The sequence below is a fragment of the Sorex araneus genome, chromosome 11, assembly GCF_027595985.1.
Source record: "Sorex araneus isolate mSorAra2 chromosome 11, mSorAra2.pri, whole genome shotgun sequence".
Classification (NCBI taxonomy): Eukaryota; Metazoa; Chordata; class Mammalia; order Eulipotyphla; family Soricidae; genus Sorex; species Sorex araneus.
In genome coordinates, this window is record NC_073312.1 from 34,112,032 (window position 1) to 34,133,407 (window position 21,376).

The window sequence follows — 21,376 nt, forward strand, 5'->3', positions numbered from 1 at the left end:
TTGAGCAAATAATATAAAATATACTTAGAATAGATCTAGTATCATAAATACATAATAAAAATATTTTTTCCATGCCTGGCACAGAGTAGATTTTTTTTATCTTGGAAAATTTATGGCTTTTTTAAAAAATTATTTATTTTTAATTAGTGAATCACCGTGAGGGTACAGTTACAGATTTATACATTTTTGTGCTCATGTTTCCCTCATACAAAGTTCGAGAACCCATCCCTTCACCAGTGCCCATACTCCACCACCAGTAAACCCAGCATCCCTCCTACCCTCCCCAATCCCATCTCCCCCCACCCCACCCTGCCACCCTGGCAGGGCATTTCCTTTTGTTCTCTCTCTCTAATTAGGTGTTGTGGTTCGCAATAGAGATGTTGAGTGGCCACTGTGTTCAGTCTCTAGTCTACATTCAGCCAGCATCATCCTTCCCCAGCATGGCCTCCGACTGCATTATATTTGATGATCCCTTCTCTGAGTTGCCCTCTCCCCAGAATGTGAGGCCAGCTTCCAAGCCATGGAGTCAACCTCCTGGTACTTATTTCTACTATTCTTCTATTCTTGGGTGTTAGTCTCCTCAGAGTAGATTCTTAAGAAAATTTTTAACACACTTTTTCCACTACTGTAAGGGACTCTTTGTGACATTGATTGACTTCACTGATTTGGTTACCCATGCTCGGAACTACTGAAGAGATATTCTAACTAAATCTAACATCTTCTCCCAAGGTTGAATTCTCTCTGGGCGCAACTCAACTCAGCAGATCATGAGCTTCCCCTCACACCTTCAAAAGGTAAATAGAGTACAGAAGTTAGCTCTCAGGGTGATGTGTAAAGAGATGCATAAAGCACAAAGAACTCATCAAACTATATCGCAGCAAATACAATACCACATCTTAAGCATGAGCAAGGTTTTTCAAAAGCAGTATGACAGACAGAAAAGAGATCAAGGACAAGATGATTTAAAAAAAAAAAAAACCGCAATGAGATGAAAAGAAAGATAGAAACTAAGGCAAGAACTCAAGAACCAAAGCAATTCTACAGTAGAACCACTAAGTAAATATAAATGGGTGTTTCAGTCTGCTTAGTTTGAATTATTAGTGCCAGCAGTAGGCTTCAGTTCTGCTTTCTAACAAATGCAAGGAAAAATTCAGAGACAGTAAAGAGATCGTGGAAATGGAAGATAGAATTCCAACATAATGATAGCAGATGACCCAGAAGTAGCAATCTTAACAAACCATACAGAAATATTATTCAAAATTCTAAAATAAGAACTCTTTCTGAAATAAAGATATAATTAAATCTTTATGTAAAGAATATACATGTAAATTTCTAAGAAAAAACATGATATGGCACAAATATCATTGTACTGTAATCTGATGTAACTGAACTTGAGGGATAAGGAAATCTTTTTTGTTTGTTTTGAATCTTTATTGAAGGACTGGGATTTGCAATACAGCTAAGGATGGTTTCATGCACACATTATTCCAATACCACACCCACCTCCAGAGTGCTTCCCTCCACTAAAGACTTAAATTCCCCCACCTTCTAGTCTCTCCCCGCCCCCTACAAGAGATAAAGAAGTATTTAGGAAAACAAGCCAAAAAGCAAGTCATTTACAAGGATTTGTTAGGTTCCTGTGGGGGTTGGTGTTCAGACTCTCCTTGGTCTTATTCCACGACGAAAACACTGCAACAAGCTTAGAACTTTTTGCCCATCTACAAATAAGCAAATGTTTCAAATATGAACATAAACCAGTTCAGGAAAATGACACATTAACCCTTCCTAGAAAAAAAAAATCAAATGATGATTCAGTTCAAAAGGAACTGATGGATGAACCCTATGATAAAAACCAATTTCAGTACCTATGTCAAAAACAAAAGAGTAGGGGCTAGGGACATAGTACAGTGCTTGCCTTGAATGAGAACAACCCACATTCAACTTCCCCTCTCTGGGGTTACTCCTGGAGGAGCTTGGGGGGGAAACCATAAATGGTGCAAGGAATTGAATCCAGGATGTGCAAGGCAAGTATCCTACCTGCTGTATTACCTTTTCAGTCCCAAAAATAAATATTTTAAGAATCTTCACCTTATAAAAATGCAAAGAACCATCGAAACTCAGCAGAGGGGGTGAGAGATCACTCAAGGAGCTGAACCCATGCTCTACATGCAGAAGTCCTAGGTTCAATTGGTCCCTGGCACTGCATGGTTTTCCCCAGCGTCATGCCAGGAACAGGCCCCAGCACCAACAGGTGTGAATCCCCCCAAACCATCCCGTTGCTCATCGATTTGTTCGAGGGGGCACCAGTAATGTCTCTCATTGAGAGACTTATTGTTACTGTTTTTGGCATATCCAATGCCCCCAAACCTTAAATAAATAAGATAAAATAAAATAAATAAATGGGCTCAACAGACAGAAGGTGATGTAGAGGGATTTTTTTTTTTTTTGCTTCACACCCAGCGATGCACAGGTGTCACTCCTGACTCTGCACTCAGAAATTACCCCTGGCGGTGCTCAGGGGACCATATGGGATGCTGGGAATTGAACCCGGTCGGCCGCATGCAAGGCAAACGCCCTACTCATTGTGCTATGCTATATATTTTTTTTATTGAATCACTGTGAGATATACACTTTAAGTTGTTCATAATTGGGTTTCAGTCATACAAAGTCATCCAACACCCATCCAGTAGGGGAATTTTAACATGCCAGTTTTCTCAGCTCTCCTAGGAACACCTCAAAGATCTTTTTGAAAAGTGCATCAGAAAGTGAAAATAAAATGTACTGACTCAAAACTTCTTTTAGGTCCTTTTTTGAAAGATGAAAGTAACATTGCATTATAAAGCCATGTAAGCTTCAGTGGTGCATCATTTAAATTTCCAATAGGAGCCAGTGAGATAGTACAGGGATTAAAACATTGGCCTTGCATGTGATCTTCCCTGAACCATTTGGATCCCCAAAGCACTGCTGGTGCAGCCCCGAAGACCCCCAAGCAGTGCTGCGTGTGGGCCAACACCCTCCTAGATCAATATATCTTTACACCGCATTAAGTTCATCACCAGAAGGACACGTAGAATATTTTTGTTCTTTGAATAATTTTTCAGTGGCAAATACTAAGTGAGTATAATGGACCGTTATTCTTTTTCTTTTTTTCCTTTTCTTTTATGAATAGAGACTGTGGTCCTGGAGCTAGGATAGCAGTTAGACCACGGTTCGATTCCCAGAACCACATGGGCCCCTGAGCCTCACTGGCACGGCTCTCAGAACTTTTAATACACATACAATTGTTTTCTTCATCTTAAGAGTGTCTTTAAAGAACTAATGTTCAGGGCCAGTGAGATAGTATAGCAGATAGTTGCCTTGCTCACAGTCAATCAGGTTTGATCTCTGGCATCCCATGTGGTCCTTGGAACTCTGCCAAGAGTGATTCCTAAACACAGAACAAGGGGTGACTCCTGAGCACCACTGGGTGTGGCCCCAAAACCAAAATAAATAAATAAACAAGAAACTAATATTACCTTTAGAAAACATTTATCAGGGCTGGAGCAATAGTATAGTGGGTAATGTTTTTGCCTTGCACGTGGATGACCTAGGTTCAACCCCTGGCATCCCATACGGTCCCCCAAGCATCACCAGGAATAATTCCTTAGTGCAAAAGCAGGAGTAACCCCTAAGCATTTCTGGGTGTGACCCAAAAAGCAGAAAAATAATAATAAATAAATAGAAAACATTTATCTAAATACTGCATGTTCCTTGGTTTTACTCTCATAGCAGTTTTAGTTGTTTTTTCTTTTGTCAAATTCAAATAGATTAGTTTTAAGTTGTTCTTTTTTTTTAATTGTGTCAGTGTTATTTTCAACACTTTATATGTCTATTGGCCCTGCTCACTCTATACTCCCTTCCCCACTCACCACGGGAAACTTCAGTTCTGTAGTCCCAATACAAGTGCTAGATTTTTAAAAAATATTTGTCTCTTTCTTTATCACACGTGTGCATGTGTGAAATGATCCAATATTTGATTTTCCCCTTCTTATGTATTTCACTTCACACAACTCTTTCCTATTTGATACATTCTGTCATAAATAGCACAATTTCATGTATGTTCATATATATTTATTGATGAGTGATATTGCATTGTGAATATATATAGAACATCTTCATCTACTTATCTCTCATCAAGAACTTAATTTTGCTCATTGTGATTAATACTGCAACAAATATAGGCATTTATATCTTTTATAATTAAATCATTCAAAATATGACTATTTTTTATTTTGTTTTAGATAGGTACCTAGCGGTGGAAATTCTGGATCATATGGTACATCAATTTTTTACATCAATTTTTAATATTTTGAGTAACCTCCAGACTATTTTCCAAAGAGGCTTGATAGGATAGTTTACATTCCCACAACAGTGTACAAAGGTAACTTTCCTCCATATCTTCATTAATACTTGTTGTTTTTTTAGCTTTTTTTTTATATATAGACCTTTATCACATTGTTCGAAGTAATACCACATATTTTGGTTTTGATTTAAATTTCCCTGATAATCAGTGATGCTGAGCATTTGTCTATGTGCCAGTTGGCCATGTGTAGATCTTTAGAGAAGTGTACATTTAGCACTTATCCCCTTTATTTTTATTTGTATTGGTTGATTTGGTTTTATTGTTATTGCATTATATGAGTCCTTGATAGATTAGTATATCATTCCCTGGTCAGAAGTATGATAGCCTAATATTTTTTCTATCAATAAATGTCTTATATATTTATTTTTGGCAGGTGCTGAAGATTGAACCCAAAGTTTTACATATACAAGGCAAATTTTTCATATATGTATATACATATATATAGACATATATGTACATATATACATTCACACACACATATATATAGAGAGAGAGTCTATATGGGGTAATGGAAATAGCTCAAAGGGCTGGAGAACATGCCTCAAGTTTAATCCCCAGCATGGCATGACCCCCAGCAGGACCACACATAGCTATGGTGCTCACCACACCTGGTGGCAGTGCTCACATGTTTGGCCATGTGCTTGCAGAGGGTTGCACACATGCTGCTTATTCACGTGCTTGTTGGGTGTGGCACTCCTTCATTGTGGTGTTCACACATATTCTAGTTGTAGTGCTCATGGACCGGACCGTGGGGGGGAGAGTCACTGCAGGGCTCCCACAGGTACTTACCAGGTGCTCCTGGCCACTGTGCTGAACCTGGCATTTTAGCTGCAGAGTTTTCAGGGGGAGCCACACCCTTTACTGTGGCACTTACAGGGCTGCTATATGTCACCTCAAACATCTGCCTGGATCACTCTTCATATGTGTGATCACACAGGCAACTCACAACCTTACACTTGCAAGAATGTTCCTCAGCACCCACGTCTTTTGGTTTTATAATAGTTTCTTTCACTGTGCAAAAACATTTTTGTTTGATGTAGTTCCACTTGTTTATTTTTGCTCTTATTTCCCTGGCCATTGGAATCAAGTTCCCAAACACTGAGACCATTCACATTGTTATCTTAAAAAAAAAAATAATAGTGGGGGTAAGTTGGAGTGACTCCTGGTGATGCTTAGAGGCCTAAATACAGTGCCAGGAATTGGACCAGTCAGCTGCATGCAAGGCAAGCACTTTAACCCCTGTACTCTTTCTCCAAGCCCCAAATGATCCCATTTCTGACTATCAATTCTTTTCTATGTATGTGTCTAAGATTCCTGAACTAGGTTCCGTGATAACAAGGATTAATCGTAGAATAGCAAGGATTATGGATATTACCATTTCGTTTTTCCTCCAGCCTTTGCTATCTCATTCTCTTTTCCTTCTGCCTCTTCAGTATTTTACAAACTAAAGGGAACAGAGAAGAGAACTTTGGCTTTGGCTCACCCGGTTATGAGCCACCAGACATGGTCTTAGCAGCCCTTGATTGCATAATGCTTTGTAAATGGGAAGCACTAGCTACAGAGAAATGCCAAGCAAACAAATGTGAGTGGAGATGCTAGTGGCCAGGCACCTTCGAGGACAATTTGAAGGAGAGTTGCTCACTTTCATGTGAGCATCCCAGGCCCAAATTCTTTTTTTTTTTTATAATGTAGGAACACTGTTATTTATTCAGCCATTTATTAAGCTGATTGAATTGGGGATAAACTCCACATTACTTTTTAAATTTTTTTTTAATTTTATAAGTTAGTTCACAATGTTTGATTACATTCAATATTCAAACACCCATCCCACCACCATTATACTTTCCCACCACCAAATTTGGGATGTTTTCATCCCGAACCTCAATCCCTGTCCCAAAACACAACCAAAATAATATATTTTATATTGTCTGTTATGAAGAACTGCTGAACATGCTTACAAAAAAGTGTTCATATAAGAAACAGTGTGAAGATTGTTCTATTTTGGCAGGAGCCATTAAGACATTCTATAGGGTATAACTAACATGTAGTTAAAGTTTGGGTGATGTGGATCTTTGGTATATAGATCTGAAAATCTGAAGACTTCTGGAGCCTTAGCCACAGCCATGCTTAAGGCCCCTCTCCACACATTTGGATGAACTTCACGCATGAAGGTACCGGCAGAGGAACCCAGGTGTGTGGGACCCAGGGCTGAGACTTCCAAGCTTGCTCAGATCAGGACTGGGCCTCCTCCACCCAGATTTCCCATTTCCCAATAGCTAGGCAGTCACACCCAGGGACTGCCCTGGCGCCGTGTAATCTTGTCAACGGCCAGCATCCAGAGACTTAAAAGCAAGCTTCTCAGCCTCAAAATATGCTATAGCCTACTTCTCCCTCTGGGAGAACCTGGCAAACTACTGGGAGTTTCCTGCCCACATGGGAGAGCCTCACAAGGTTCCCATGGTGTATTAATATGCCAAAACCAGTAACAAGCTGAATCTCATTCCCCTGACCCTGAAAGAGCCTCCAGTACGGCATCGTTGGAAGGACGAGCAGAGAGAGGCTTCTAAATTCTCAGGGCTTGGACGAATGGAGACGTTACTGAGACCGCTCAAGAAATTCAACGATCAACGGGATGATGATGATGATGATGATGATGATGCATATATATATATACATATATATATTTCCCTCTATGATTTGTTGCTTACTATCTGAACCCCATCAAATGTGGTGTGGTAATTATGGAGAATGGGTAGGGAGTGTCATGATGTGTCCAGGAATATGTTTACTCATATGCAAGGCTCAGCCCGAGCACGTGGGGAACGACCTTGAGTGTGGCAGTGGTTGGATTGTGGAGGTTTTTGGCTGCCAGAGCTGGGTCCCTTGGGGCGGGGAGGGCTCTCATCCACCCCGCTCTGGGGCGCCCCGTGTGAAACAGCCAGGTTCAAATTCTTGTCTGGCTCAGATATGGATGCTTTGTGTCACCTTAGTTCATCTCCATGACACCCACGATAAATAATTAAGCCTTTTGAGACCCAGATCTAGTACTCAAATCTATTTCTATTGCTTTAAAAAAAAACTGGGAAGTCCAGGCTCTGGTTTCCTGATAAAGGCAGAGGGAGCCATGAGACAGGGTAGCTGCTAGCATCTCTTGCACACAGGGCTGGTCACTCACATGGGCATCAGCTGTGTTCTGTCTTGGTGCCGCTCCTCCAGAGAAGGACAAGGTGGACAAGGAGAGCAGTTGCTCCCCAAGAACAGAGGTGACCTTCTGCCACCTGGGACAGCTTCTCCTTGGGGTTGAGAAAGCCCAGCGTGAGGAGCACAGGCTGGTGGGCAGCTCTTCTGACTGCTCTGGGCACAAGTTCCACAGCCATTTGCAGGGGGCCCCTAGGAGTACATGCAACAACCCACGAGCTCTAGCTCTAATGTCCATACACGGTGCAAAGAGCATGATGAAAAGATCACAGGACCAACAAGAGTCAACTGACAGGGACATCTTCTAGCATCCTTTGGGTAACCTTCAGTTAAATTAGAACAGACCAACTCGAAGACCAGCAAATAAGGTCTGCTCTGCATCCGCTAGAAATCAAACTAAAATCGCACACTGGGAAGAAAGCCTCTGCAGGACTGCCTGCCTCCAGGAGCGGGTGGGGAAGGGTTAATACAAATGCCACCCCAGGGTTCTACCTGGTGGTGCTCAGTGCTCACTCCTGGCTCTGCACTCAGGGATCACTCCTGGTGGGGCTCAGGGGACCGTATGGGATGCCAGAATTGAACTGAGGTCAGTCCTGTGCAAGGCAGCACTCTACCTACTGTACTATCTCTCAAGCTGCTATCATTTTTTTTTTTTTTTTTTGCTTTTGGGATCACACCCGGCGATGCACAGGGGTTACTCCTGGTTCATGTACTCAGGAATTACTCCTGGCGGTGCTGGGACCATATGGGATGCTGGGAATCAAACCTGGGTCGGCCATGTGCAAGGCAAAGGCCCTATCACTGTGCTATCTTCCCACTGCTATCATTTTTAAGTTGCCCTCTTTTTTTTTTTTGCATTTTTTTGGTTGATCTCAATTTTTCCACTACCTGACAGAGTTCTGAGTTTAAACAAATTCTGAAAATAATTTTTGTATGTTCCTGTGGAAAAGAGAACAGTCTGTTGATATTAACCTTATTAAGTTTTTCAGTTTATTTTTATTTTTATAGGGTTGGCTGCTGGACAACAGTGCCTGGGGAGCCACATGGTACTCAGGATGGCACTCAAGAGCTCACATGTGCCAGTTTATGCTGTACCACTTGGGCTATCTCCCTGCCCTGCCTTAAGGTGTTTTTTTTTTAATTCAGATATTTTGTTTGTGTTTCAGTTCACAAATAGCAGTGTTCAAGGGCTATTCCCAGCTCCATGCTGGGGTGACTCCTGACAGTGCTGGGGACCATGTGTCACTCAGTCCTCCAGCACTCTCTCTTTCTCTCTCTCTCTCTTTCTCTCTCTCTCTCTCTCTCTCTCTCTCTCTCTCTTTCTCTTTCTCCTGAGTGCACACACATACACACGCACACACACCCCCTTCATGTTTTGCAAAAATTAAAAAATATTACAAGGAATTCCTGCATACTGGTCCCACTTCCCCAAAGTTAGTATCTTTTATGACCACAGAACAATAATCAAAACCAGGAAATTAGAATACATACACTACCATCAGAAAATCTACCAACCTCATTTAAGTGTTTCTAATTACCTCACTGATGACCTTTTTTAAGTTTAAACATCACATTTAGTTTTCATGTCTCATAAATTCTCTTAATCTTGAAGAGTTCCCCAGTGTTCTTATCTATCATAATATTTGATTTTTTTTTTTTTGGTGAGGGCACATTCAGAGGTGCTCAGGTGCTACTCCCGGCTTGGTTTTTAGAGGTCATTCCTCGCAGTGCTCTGGGGATCATGTGGTGCCAAGAACTCAGCCTGGGCCTCCTGCATGCAAAGTACACTCGCTCCAGCTCACTGAGTTCTCTCCAGTCCAACCTGACCTTTTTGAAGAGAGCCATCGACCCATTAATAGAGTGTCTCTGGGCACTATTTAGGGTCCAAGTCAGACATGCCTTTTTTAAAAAGACACCACAAAAAGGACGTTGTATCTTCCTCCTTGCCTTGTACTAGAAGTGTATGATGTTGGCATTGTAATGATTGTTCAGAGAGAGCTCTCATTCTGCTCCCACAGAGCCACAACATTTTGGGGGGGAGGGTCACACCAGCGATGCCCAGGGGTTACTCCTGACTGCACTCAGGAATTACTCCTCACGATGCTCCGGGGACCATATGGGATGCCAGGAATCGAACCCCGGTGGGCTGCATGCAAGACAAACACCCTACCCGCTGTGCTATCGCTCCAGCCCAGAACCACAACATTTTTGCTCTAAAAAATGTTGTCATACTATTAACCAAATTGTAGACTACTAAAAATACCAGTTTGTCCACCAATAGCCTTTTTCTGTTCCATGATACAATCCAGGGCAGCACATTGCATTTAAAGGTTTAGGCTCCTTTTTCCTGTGAATACTCCCCCACAGACTCAGCGCAGGGGTCCCACCCCTTCCTTCTCTAAGTTTGAACCTCAATACACTGATAATATGGTTACCAATAGCTACCAAGTTTCACTTCCCATATTCCCCCACCACAGAGAGGAACTGCCCATACTTTCTGTGGTTCAGATTCAAAAATCCTAAAGGAGGGTTTTGATTGGCCTGATGTGTGACCATGGCTGGATCCGAACAATCATAGCTGGAGGGGGAGGGGGTGGGTCCCATGATATAATGTGGGTCCTGGGGCTCCCTAATCAAGCAGAGCGTTTCCTATAAAACAGGCACTGACCTCAGTTGATGTCTAGCACACTAGTGACTAAGGAGCCCATTTACCTCATTTCAAAGATGAGGAAACTGAAGTCTGAAGAGGTAAGCAACTTTCCAAAGGCCCGGAGCTAGCCTTTAGCACACAGAAGACTAAATTGAGTCTTCCTCACTCTCAGGCCTAGACACTGTCTTCTCTGTACATAGCACTACTGTGATTTTTGCTGTTAGCCCAAGAATCAGTAGCAACCTCAAAGTGAGGTATAATGATAGTAAGTGGGTAGAGTATTTGCCTTGCATGCAGCTGACCCAGATTCAATGTCCGGCATCTCATATGGTCTCTCAAGCACAGCCAGAAATGATTCCTCAGTGCAGAGCCAGGAGTAACCACTGAGCATAACTGGTCGTGACCCAAAAAACCAAAAAAAAGAAAGACTCCTAACACTATAATTCTGGACACATTCACCTTAATACTTATTCCTTTTATAATTCGGACTAAGGGTGCACAATAATTATAGGTAGCATGTAGAAAATATCCCCTATGAGCCAGATTCTACATTAGATGACTTTGAATATTATTTATATTTTCAAAAGCAATTCTTTGAAGAAAAAGTTGAAGTTTAGAAATGAAATAAAACTTGCCCAAAGTTCCACATCAGCAATGGGCAGAAGTGGTGTTGAAACCAGTCTATTTAATATCCCAAAGTTGGGTTCCTTTCATTTATTCATTCTGTTTTCAAAAGAAGAAAACTTCGTCTAGGAATATTACCTTGTGCTGGAGGCAAGAAAATAGAAAAAAAATCAAACTATAAAAAAAAGTAAAATAGAAATGATCAATTAAAATATAAAAATTAACCCTTGGTTTGAGATACATTCCCCCAATCTGAAGGTCAATTTCCATCCTGATATTCTGCATGCCTTCTTTATAGCTGTGACACACAACTTTTTAATCATAATCTGCTGGAACAGACAGATGGACAAGTTCTACTGAGTTTTTTAAAAATCTCAAGAAAGTCTTTAAAATGACTGAGGTTTGACTGTGTGTTATTTGTACTTCTGTTTTAACAAAGAAATGAACTAAGCATGGGTCCAGAGAGCTAGTACAGGGTAAGGCACTTGCCTTGCAAGAGGCCATCCCAGGTTCAATCCACGGTCCCACCTTCAGGAGTGATTCCTAAATGCAAAGTCCTGAGCACAATTGAGTGTGCCTCCCCCCGAAAAAAGAAAGGAACTAAACAGGAAAGCATAAAGAAGTCCCCTCCAAGTAAATAAGAGAAATAAAGGAAAATAATTCAAAACCAATGGAAAGAGTAATATTTGAATGATAAATTTTTTTCTTTTTTTTCAGCCCTTTTCCCCAATGAATGATAAATTTTTTTCTTTTTTTTTTTCAGCCCCTTTCCCCAATGAATGATAAAATTTTTAAACAAGCCAGATATACAAAGCATCGGAATGAAGAATGAATGGTACTACCACATCACTTAAAGAAAGTTGAAACTGAGAGGGAACTGTAGAATCCAACTGTGGCTTTCCCAGCATAAAAAGTTTTCTTACAAACCACAATGCCCAAAAGGAGAAAGTGAGAGGGGGAGGAAGGAAGAGAGAAAGAGAGAGAGTGAGAGGAAGAAGAAGAAAAGCCCCTGCCATAGAGGTAGGCAGGAGGTGAGGAGCGGGGAGTAATGAGAGGGAATCTGGGGTCACTGGTGCTGGGAAATGTACAATGGTGGAGGGATGGGTATTGGAATACTGTATGACTGAAATCCAATTATGAACAGCTTTGTAAGGGTCTGTCTCACATGATTCAATTAAAAATAAATAAATTAAGTAAATAGAAAATTTTAAAAGGTGAAAAAAAGAAGTTGTCTTAACACCAGATTAGATGAGATATAACATAGAAGTTAACCAATCTCAACAAACAAAAACGTTGACACAGAAGGCTTAACTTGCAACAACAGCTTAGTAAACCCTCAGTCAAGGATTTAATAATGTCCTCATGGTGAGACAGAACAATTTTCGCAAACTTTCTTCTATGGAAATATGTTTTGATCATTCTATTAACCATTTAGTGATAACAAGCAATATAAAATAATTTATTGTGGACTGCTACGGGGGCAGGCTTGAGGGTGGTTGGGAAAACGGAGACTATGGTGGAGGGAAGGTGACAGTGGTGGTGAAACTGGTTTTGGAATGTTGAATGCCTGTAACCAATCCTCATGAACAACTTTGTAAACCATGGCATTTAAATAAAGAGGGTGGGGAGAAGTTTCTTGATAAAAGAAGGAAATTGAAAGTTTTTGGAAGTGAAGAAAAAGTAAGTTCTAGACTTTCATCCAGAAAAGATACCAGCCCACTAGCTGGTAAACAATTCCTCAGCAAAAAAATCAGGGACTCGCCAATGGACAAACTGCTGGTGATAGGGAAAGATTGCAACAGTCTCATATGCAACTGCTTCGTATGGAGCTAAAGAAATAGAAAAGGGAAGTGGTCCGCACATAAGGAATGGCAGATGACTCCATCAAACAGAAGAAACGTACATTAAAAATAAGTAAGGAGGGGCTGGAGTGATAGCACAGAGGGTAGGGCGTTTGCCTTGCACGCGGCCGACCCATGTTCAATTCCCAGCATCCCATATGGTCCCCTGAGCACCGTGAGGAATAATTCCTGAGTGCAGAGCCAGGAGTAACCCCGGTGCATCACCAGGTGTGACCCAAAAAGAAAAATAAATAAATAAAAAAAAATAAGTAAGGAAAGCCTGTAGAACTTTTAAAAATATTTGTTTCTTCTTGCAATACTGTGGGAAGAATTTTTTTTAAGTTTGTAGATGTTTGGGGGCTGCAGAGATAATACAGAAGTTAGGGTTGCCTTGCATGCAAATGACCTGGGTTTGATCTCTAGCACCCAATATGGTCTCCTAAGCCTTCCAGGAATGATCCCTGAGCACAGGGCCAAGAATAAGTCCTGGGTATGGTCCAAAAACTAGAAGGTGTAAAAAAAATGGAGCATATACTTTGGTTTGAGTTGAGGGACCATATGTGGTGCTAAGGTTGATGCAAGTGATCAAACCCGGGTCTACTTCATGCAAGGCAAGCACCTTACCCTCTGTATTATCACTCTGGCCACATAGTTGCTCCGATCTTTTGAGCTATCTCCCAAGAAAACTCTCTATGTTCACAGATAGCATGACCATAAATATAAAAAAGTCTAAAAAAATCTTCCAGTGGAGGCCAGAGTTTGTGCCCAAGATCACTCAATCAACCCCAACCTTGGAATACCCTGTCTACAGATACCATGTTATGGGATAGAGGGAACAATAAATAGAAATCACCTTTCAGTAACAGTCTATAATTACAAGCCAAAGATATCCTAACTACTGCACAAGTCAATAAGAAAAATACAAGGGGACAGAGCAATAGTATCATGTGTAGGGCACTTGCCTTGCACACGGCTGACTTGGGTTCCATCCCCAGCACTCCATATGGTCCCTCAACATACCAGGAGTGATCCCTGGCATAAGCCAGGAGTCAGCTCTGAGCACAGCTAGGTATGACCCAAATAAACAAAAATTAGCAGAATATTAGAAGGATTCTGGGCTGGAGCAATAGTACAATGGGTACGTCATTTTCCTTGCACGTGACCAACCAGAGTTCGATTCTCAGCATCCCATATGCTCCTCTGAGCACCACCAGGGTGATTCCTGAGTGCAGAGCCAGGAGTAATCGCTGTGCATTGCCAGGTGTGACCCATAAAGCAAAAAAAGAAAAGAAAAGAAAAGAAAAAAATTAGAAGGATTCAAACAGAAAAATCAAGTACAAGGAAATATAGGTAGTTAAATAATACCTTTTAAGATATTCAACATTACTAATAACGAAGGAAACATAATTCTTAAAGAATTTGCACATCAGAATTATAATTCTTATAGTTTACCCAGAAATTTATAAATTGCATGTACAAGCATTGATAACTGATACAACAGGATTTCTCAGACTTTGAGTTGGATTGCAAACTGTTACACAGACACTCAATTTACAATGCTTATTAAACTTAAAAAATATGCACAGCCTCTGACCCAAAAGCTGCAGAAATACTCATATATGGCACAAGTTGTTTGCACAAGGATGTTCAATAAGGCACTGTTTGTTAAGCTAAAAGAAAAAAAATCTCAGTACAAAGTCCATCAGTAAAGAATTAAGTAAATAAATTATAGTCCATTGCACTGTGGACTAGACACATTTACACAAAATAATGGGGTATATCTGTGTATACTGACATTTGAACCTATCTGTGACATGTTGTTAAGGAAAACAGACAAACTTCAGAAAAACAAGTTTGTATTTCATTTTCACTTTTGAAAAATAAGCAGTCGTGTGTTCTAAAATAAATCTGGAATCAACCACGGAGGTTGACATGAGAGATTTTAAATTTAAACTTTATATATGTCTCTCTAAGTGTTGCTGGGGGGGTTGCATTTATTACTTTTGCAGTCATAAAAAATACACATTTTCAAACTCATCAATCAACTGGAAGGGCTGGGCATTCACAGTTATCTTAAAAGGCTGGTAAGCAAAGGTCTCAATTCTCCTCCGAAATGAAGGGGAGTCAGGAGGCTGGATCCAATCTGGGGATCTGAATCCTTAGGAAGACTTGAACTTGAAGGGAGTTTGTCTTTTCAGGCGAGATCAGCACCAATCTGTAATTACAAGCCAAAGACATCCTAACTGCTGCACAAGTCAGTAAGAAAAATACATGGGAGCAGAGCAATAGTACAGTGGGTAAGGCACTTGCCTTGCACACGGCTGACCCGAGTTCAGCCAGCAGCCCATATGGTCCCCTAAGCCCCAGCACCCCATATGGTTCCCCAAGCCCCCCAAGAGTGATCCTGGAGACGGCAGCCAGGGACAAAAGCTTAAGGAAGAGCCAAAAGCTCGCATCGGTTCAGAACTCTCCAACACCCACCCAAAGGAGCCGCTATTGAAAGACGGGAGGATGATGAAGGAATCCTTAGAACCACCAAGGCCAAGTGTGGCTGGGGCTGGGGGTGTGCATCTCCCTCCTGGGAGTGGGGGCAAGCAGGAGAAAAAGGAGCACGAAGCTTTAGGAGGCATCACCAAGTCTAAAGAAACCGTAAAGCATCGGGCTTGTTGCAATTTCCTATTTAAAATGGTTTCCGATTTTAAAAAAAGGAAAACATTTAGCTTCTTACGGTAGCTTTTTTTTTTTTTTTAGGCGTAACTCAATTTCTTTCCGGTCATAGACCTAGGGACATTTGCATACTGCCTAGGTGCAAATGAGTTGTTCAGAGTGCCTCAGACCTACCCCTGGCTTGGAAAGCGTTCTTAAAATCAAATCCGGGTCCCTCTTCTTTGAAGCTCGCGATGGAGCAAACAAGCATCATCCCTTTGGAGAGCCACTGCAGAAAAACGACGCTCCCCCGCTCCCACCCCCCCACTCACCAAGCCCCAGAGACTACAAAGTCCTGGGCAGCGGGAGGAAGTTCATTTTACCCTTTCGATCCCCCGAAAGCTGTCTGTCCGAAGCCTCGGGGCCATTTCCCAGGGCGACGGAGCTAGACGAGAAGTCCTTTTTTAGACAAGACATTCAAAAGAGTTTGGCAGGGCAGATCGAGAAGGGGGTAAAAAGGAAAAAAAAAAAAAAATCCTTGGTCACCAGGGCGGAGCCAGCACGGGGGCAGAAGTATTACTTCACAGTTGCCTGGGCTTCCTGTGGCTGCCAATAGAAGCAGCATCTGGCAGCTAGCCCACCGCAGAGAAGAGGGAACTCCGCCGAAGAGAAAATAGCAACGAAGCCCCAAAAGGTGGAAGTGCAGCCTGAGAAACTTCAGCCCGCTGCCGGGCAGAGCCGGGCGCCGGGAGCCGCAGGCTTTCCAAGGCTGCCCGGGATGGTTTCCCCCCGACCCGCTCCCCTCCATCCTAACGCTCTGAGGCAGGTGTCCTCCATCTCTCTGTTTTCCACCTTGGGAAACCCAAAGGTCTAAAGGAGGTCAAAAGACTTGCCCAAGGACGCACAAGCAGGAAATGCAAAAGCCGAGGTGATGCGCTGAGGGGGGCGAGGAGGGGAGGGGGTCCGCTGGAGCTACCAGGTGAGCACAGCCTGCCATCCGCGCCCGCCGGGATGGGAAGCCGTCTGCTCTCTTCCCTGGCAGGTAAGGACTCGAATTTTCGTGCCTTGCACACAACCAGGCAAACGACAACTCTTCTAAAAAGAGAGCCAGACGAAAACAAGAAGTGAAAGCCTGCCGACACCTGAAGGGAGACTTTGGCTGCAAGCTGGGGCTGCTGGGGCTGTCACACAACAGAAATAGTTGTGTCCTGTTTAGATAGGCTTTGTTTTGCTACATGGCTGCATATGCACTGGAGTGATATCAGCCTCTGAGGATCCGATCCTTTGATGAGTTCAACACACAAAGGCCTACATTTTGATGTAATCTGATAGCATGGAGTTAAGTCCTAGACAAACTTCAACTGTGAGGAAGTGATAAACCCAACTTCCTGCACAAAGTTGCCTGAGATAACACTTTCCATGGACCAGAAAGAAAAAAAAAAAAAGACAGAGACTCAATTGCTATAGGATTTTTTTAAAAGAAAACTATTCTGTTCTTAATAAATAATCCCCTTTTTATGTGGTCCCAGCAACATCTAGAATGGGGTTGCAGTCATATTAATAAGTACTTTCATTCCTAAACAAAACCAATGCCTGACATGCCCTTGATTCTCTTACCCAAGTATCAGGTCAGATTTCAAATCTCAGGTGTCTTCTGGACCAGGAGTCCAGACCCTACACTTTACTGGGAATCAGATTGAGAGAACTGACAATGTATTAGCTGGCCCCATGGCATTCCCACTAAGTCATTAAAAAAGGCCTATTCAACTTGAATAAATACACATTGGTATTGTTGCCAATTTACCAAAAGACCCATAATTCCACAATGCCAAAACAGGGTCAAAGTTACAATTGTACTAAGTGTTCTCGTAAGTTGTGTCATATAAAAATAATCACTAAGTAAGCTGATTGTGCTAGGAATTTTCTGTGAACACACTCATTCATTCACCAACCTAGCAACTTACTGAGTGCCTAGTATGTGCTAGGAAATACAATCATGAACCAAAAGCAAACAAATGTTAGCCCTGCTCTCAAGGACTTTCCCGGCTACTTAGGAAGGCAGGCATTGAAGTCAATCCATAAATAAGTGCATGTGAATCACAAATGCTATTGACCAGAGGAAAAAGGAAAAAGGACAGACTCTACTTGGTTTTAGATGAGGTAGCCAACAAAGGACTCCCTGGTGATGCAATATGTAGATATGATGATGCAACAGTCATCATCCAAGCCAACCAAGAGTGAGAGCAAAGAGTTCCAAAAAAATAGCCCGTATCAGGATTCTGACCAGGAAAAAGCTTGATGTCTTCAAGGACCTAAATGCACTGAGGAATCAGATCAGGCTGGGTCTTGTAGTCCACATGAAGGAGGTTGGCTTGGTCCTGAGTACATTGGGAAGCAGTCCTAAAAAAAAACGCTGCCTCTGTAGTACTCATATCTAGATTATTTCTAGGCCAAACCTCTCAGATTGCAGCAACCCTAACATCCTGTAAAGAAAACTGTAAGATAAAATCCCTGCAACTAATTTGCAGCCTCTAAAGGAATCTCTCTCAACACATCCAGTTCCTCCAAACCACAAGTCGAGATGAGGAAAAACCAAAATGACCAAAAAGAAGGCACACCAAATTCACACGTCATTTGATTATAATAAAATAATTTGTAGAGTCACACGTGTCTTACCTGCAGACCCCGAAGCAGCTTTGGAGCTCTGTCGTTGCAGTCATTAGATGAGAAAGTCAGGGTCCTATTGCTGAGAACCTCACTCATCGCCACTGAGGACTGTGGCTCTGGAACCCAGGTTGTCCCCCAGAGGGGCTCATGGTAGTGCTTGAACCAGGACCTCCATCCTGGAAAGCATGCCCTCAGCCTCTCCTACCCTGGCCTTTCAAAGTGCAAAACCACATTCAAGTTTCCCCTCTTTAAGTAACAAGTTGTTTTTATTCCACAGTCAAATGACTTATCAAGCTTTAAGATACAGGCTGGTTAAAAAAAAAAAATCCTACGTTCTCCTCATATATTTATAATTCCCAAGCCTCTTGAGTCCCTGAAAACCTGCTCTGTTAAGCTCCACTGGTTACCTGGCCCTCAAGTCCAGTGGTTTTGAAGTATTGGATATGATTAGAGATTTGCTTCTCATTCTGAAGGTCCTGGCAAAGGATCCTGGCCTCCTTCAATGAAGCAGGAGAATGGACAGGTTTGAGATGAAGATGTGTGGCATTCAGAGCCTAGCACACAGTGCCTTGTTCTTTGGGTGATCTTCCACTGATGGTGCATTGGGCTCCTGCTGTGGTCAGTAGCTTTCTGACCACAATAGAATACTGTTTAGTTTAATTATCATTCTAAATATTATTCAGCATGGAAGGGGACTCTATAGCTTTCTGAGTCAGCACTTTACGTAAGACAATGCCCAAGGCCCTTATATTTCCAGTATTCAATATGTCTGATACAAATCAAAGACTTTGGAAACCTGACAGAAAATGCCCTTTAACACCTCACTCTCCATAAGATAGAAAGATGGAAGGAAGGAAGGAAGGAAGGAAGGAAGGAAGGAAGGAAGGAAGGAAGGAAGGAAGGAAGGAAGGAAGGAAGGAAGGAAGGAAAGAGGGAAAGAAGGAAGGAAGGAAGGAAAGAGGGAAAGAAGGAAGGAAGGAAAGAAGGAAGGAAAGAAGGAAGGAAGGAAGGAAGGAAGGAAGAAGGAAGGAAGGAGAAGGGGTAGAAGAGGAAGAAAAAGGAAGAGAAATCATTATTGAACAATAAGGAAGGAAAAGAGCAAAGATTGTGTTTTCCAAAGCTCTCTGTAATTGTAATAGAAGCATATTAGGCTTGAATTATAAACAAGCTAGTGATCACTTAGCTTTCCAAACAGCCCAGTGGCATAGAGCTTGCTGTCCTTCGCTGCTTTCACTCCAGAAGTGAAGAATGGCTTATACATCAGCAGTTTCTACTTAAGAAAGCAAATGAAGTTTCAAGAAAAAAAAATGTGATATGTCCGGCCCCTCCGTTGCTGAATGCCCATGATTCCAGAGTCCATCTAACTACTCTCGGCACCAGCAGCTTCTTGCAGAAACGCCTCCAGATTGCAATGGCCCCATGCCACCCCAGGAGGGGAAAGGTTTTTCTCTCTCAGCTTTTCCTTTCCGAGGGACGGGCAGCGTGGCGACCGCCATCTTATGAGGCCCACTAAACAGAAGTATGAGCTTGCAATGATGCAATTTTTGGCAGAAATTTCCCTGGACTTAGCTACTAAAATACAGAAATCCAAAACCTCATATCTCTTAATTCTCAGCAAGAGAAAACAGATTATCAAATGCTGCCTTTTCAGCAGGTTCGATTTGGGGGGGGGGGGATTCCAAATAATAATAGTGAGTTTTATGTTGAAATATTGAATGTAATCAAAGTAAAGAGAAAGTAAAGTGAAAATTATCAGCTACAGGGGGGGGGCGTGGAGGTGGGGTGGCAAATATACTGGGGTTCTTGGTGGTGGAATATGGGCACTGGTGAAGGGATAGGTGTTTGAGCATTGTATCACTGAGACTTAAGCCTGAAATTTTTGTAACTTTTCATATCATGATTCAATAAAAAAAAATTTTTAAAAAAAGTAAGAGCGTTTTTTTTCTTTTTAATGTGCAATACTTTATATTGCAAGAATTTCATGAACTGTTGATATCTGTGGAAAACAATCCAGAGCTCACAAAAGTAAGCAGAAAGTGCTTGCTATAACTCTTACTAGAGAATAATTGTTCCCGGTATCAGAACACCTGAAGTCTAGACCTCTGAGTAATCATGTGACCTTAAGTTAGATTCTCTGCTAGTGAGTCAGTTTCACCACATTTGTAAGTCTGCATGGGTTTAGATGAATCTTTTCAGCTGATCATTTTCAAATCTGTTCCTAATATGTCAGTGCCATTGAACATTGATATCTTTTAATAAAAAAATTTCTTTCTCAGCCCTATTATAAAGCATTTATATAACTTCATACAACGCTTCTGTTCCCCTCCCTACTGTGGTAGGTTTCAGAGCATTAAGGCAGAGAACAGTAAGTGCAATTGAGAGTGGCCTAAAAAAAATTGCGAAGTTAAATTTGAGCCAAATATAAAATATAAATCCTCTTAAGAAATGTCCAGTTGGTAAGTCTGGTCCCCTTTCCTGCACTGTGATACTGGGAGGATTCTAAGGCTCTCTGAGTTCTGCTGGCTCCTAATTCAACTCCAGGATCCTCTGAGTCTGTCGACTCAGTTTTTCCTGTAACTAAAGTCCAAACTCTCCTGAGATATTGTCATTTCTCTTCAAGTGAAATTGTTTTTGCCTTGCCAAACTGAGTCAAAACATCTGTTCCTACCTATCTTTAAAACGTTATCAACTCAACAATTTCCAAAAGGAAGAAGAAAAAAAGCTATTGTGTGATGAAAAATTTTGGCAAATCTTATGAAAACACATTCTTAAAACATCTCTCATTTCTGAGAAACAAAGTAAAGCATATGATTGTTTGTTGTTTCATGACTAACAAACTGATTCATCGTTACAATGACTTATTTTAACCATATCTACATGGAGCAAGTATGAACAGTCAATTGAAAAAAATTAAATAAATCAATTAGAAAAATAAACTTAAGTACTGCCTCTCCAAAAGGCACTGAACTCTCAAAAGAACTAGGCAAGTGTTTGGGCCCTGGCACCAAAAATAAAACGCTCATGCAAGCCAAATGCCCTAATCATAGTTTTATCTTCCCAGCCCGAGAATTTTCTTATGCCAAAGCATTGATAGTATTTAATTGTTCTCATTCATGTGTTCAACAAATTTGTTTTGAGATTTTTTTAAGTAGATTAATAATTTTAATAATTACACATATTTTATTGCTTAAATTTATAGTAAACATTTAGTTCAAATTAGCTTACAAATGGAGATAAATTTAACCACACGCCATAGAAAAATTGTCACATGGTCTACGCATTGATACTTTAAGGATTATACCTACTTTGTAATTTAAAACAAAATCAAATCATAAATATTCCATGGCT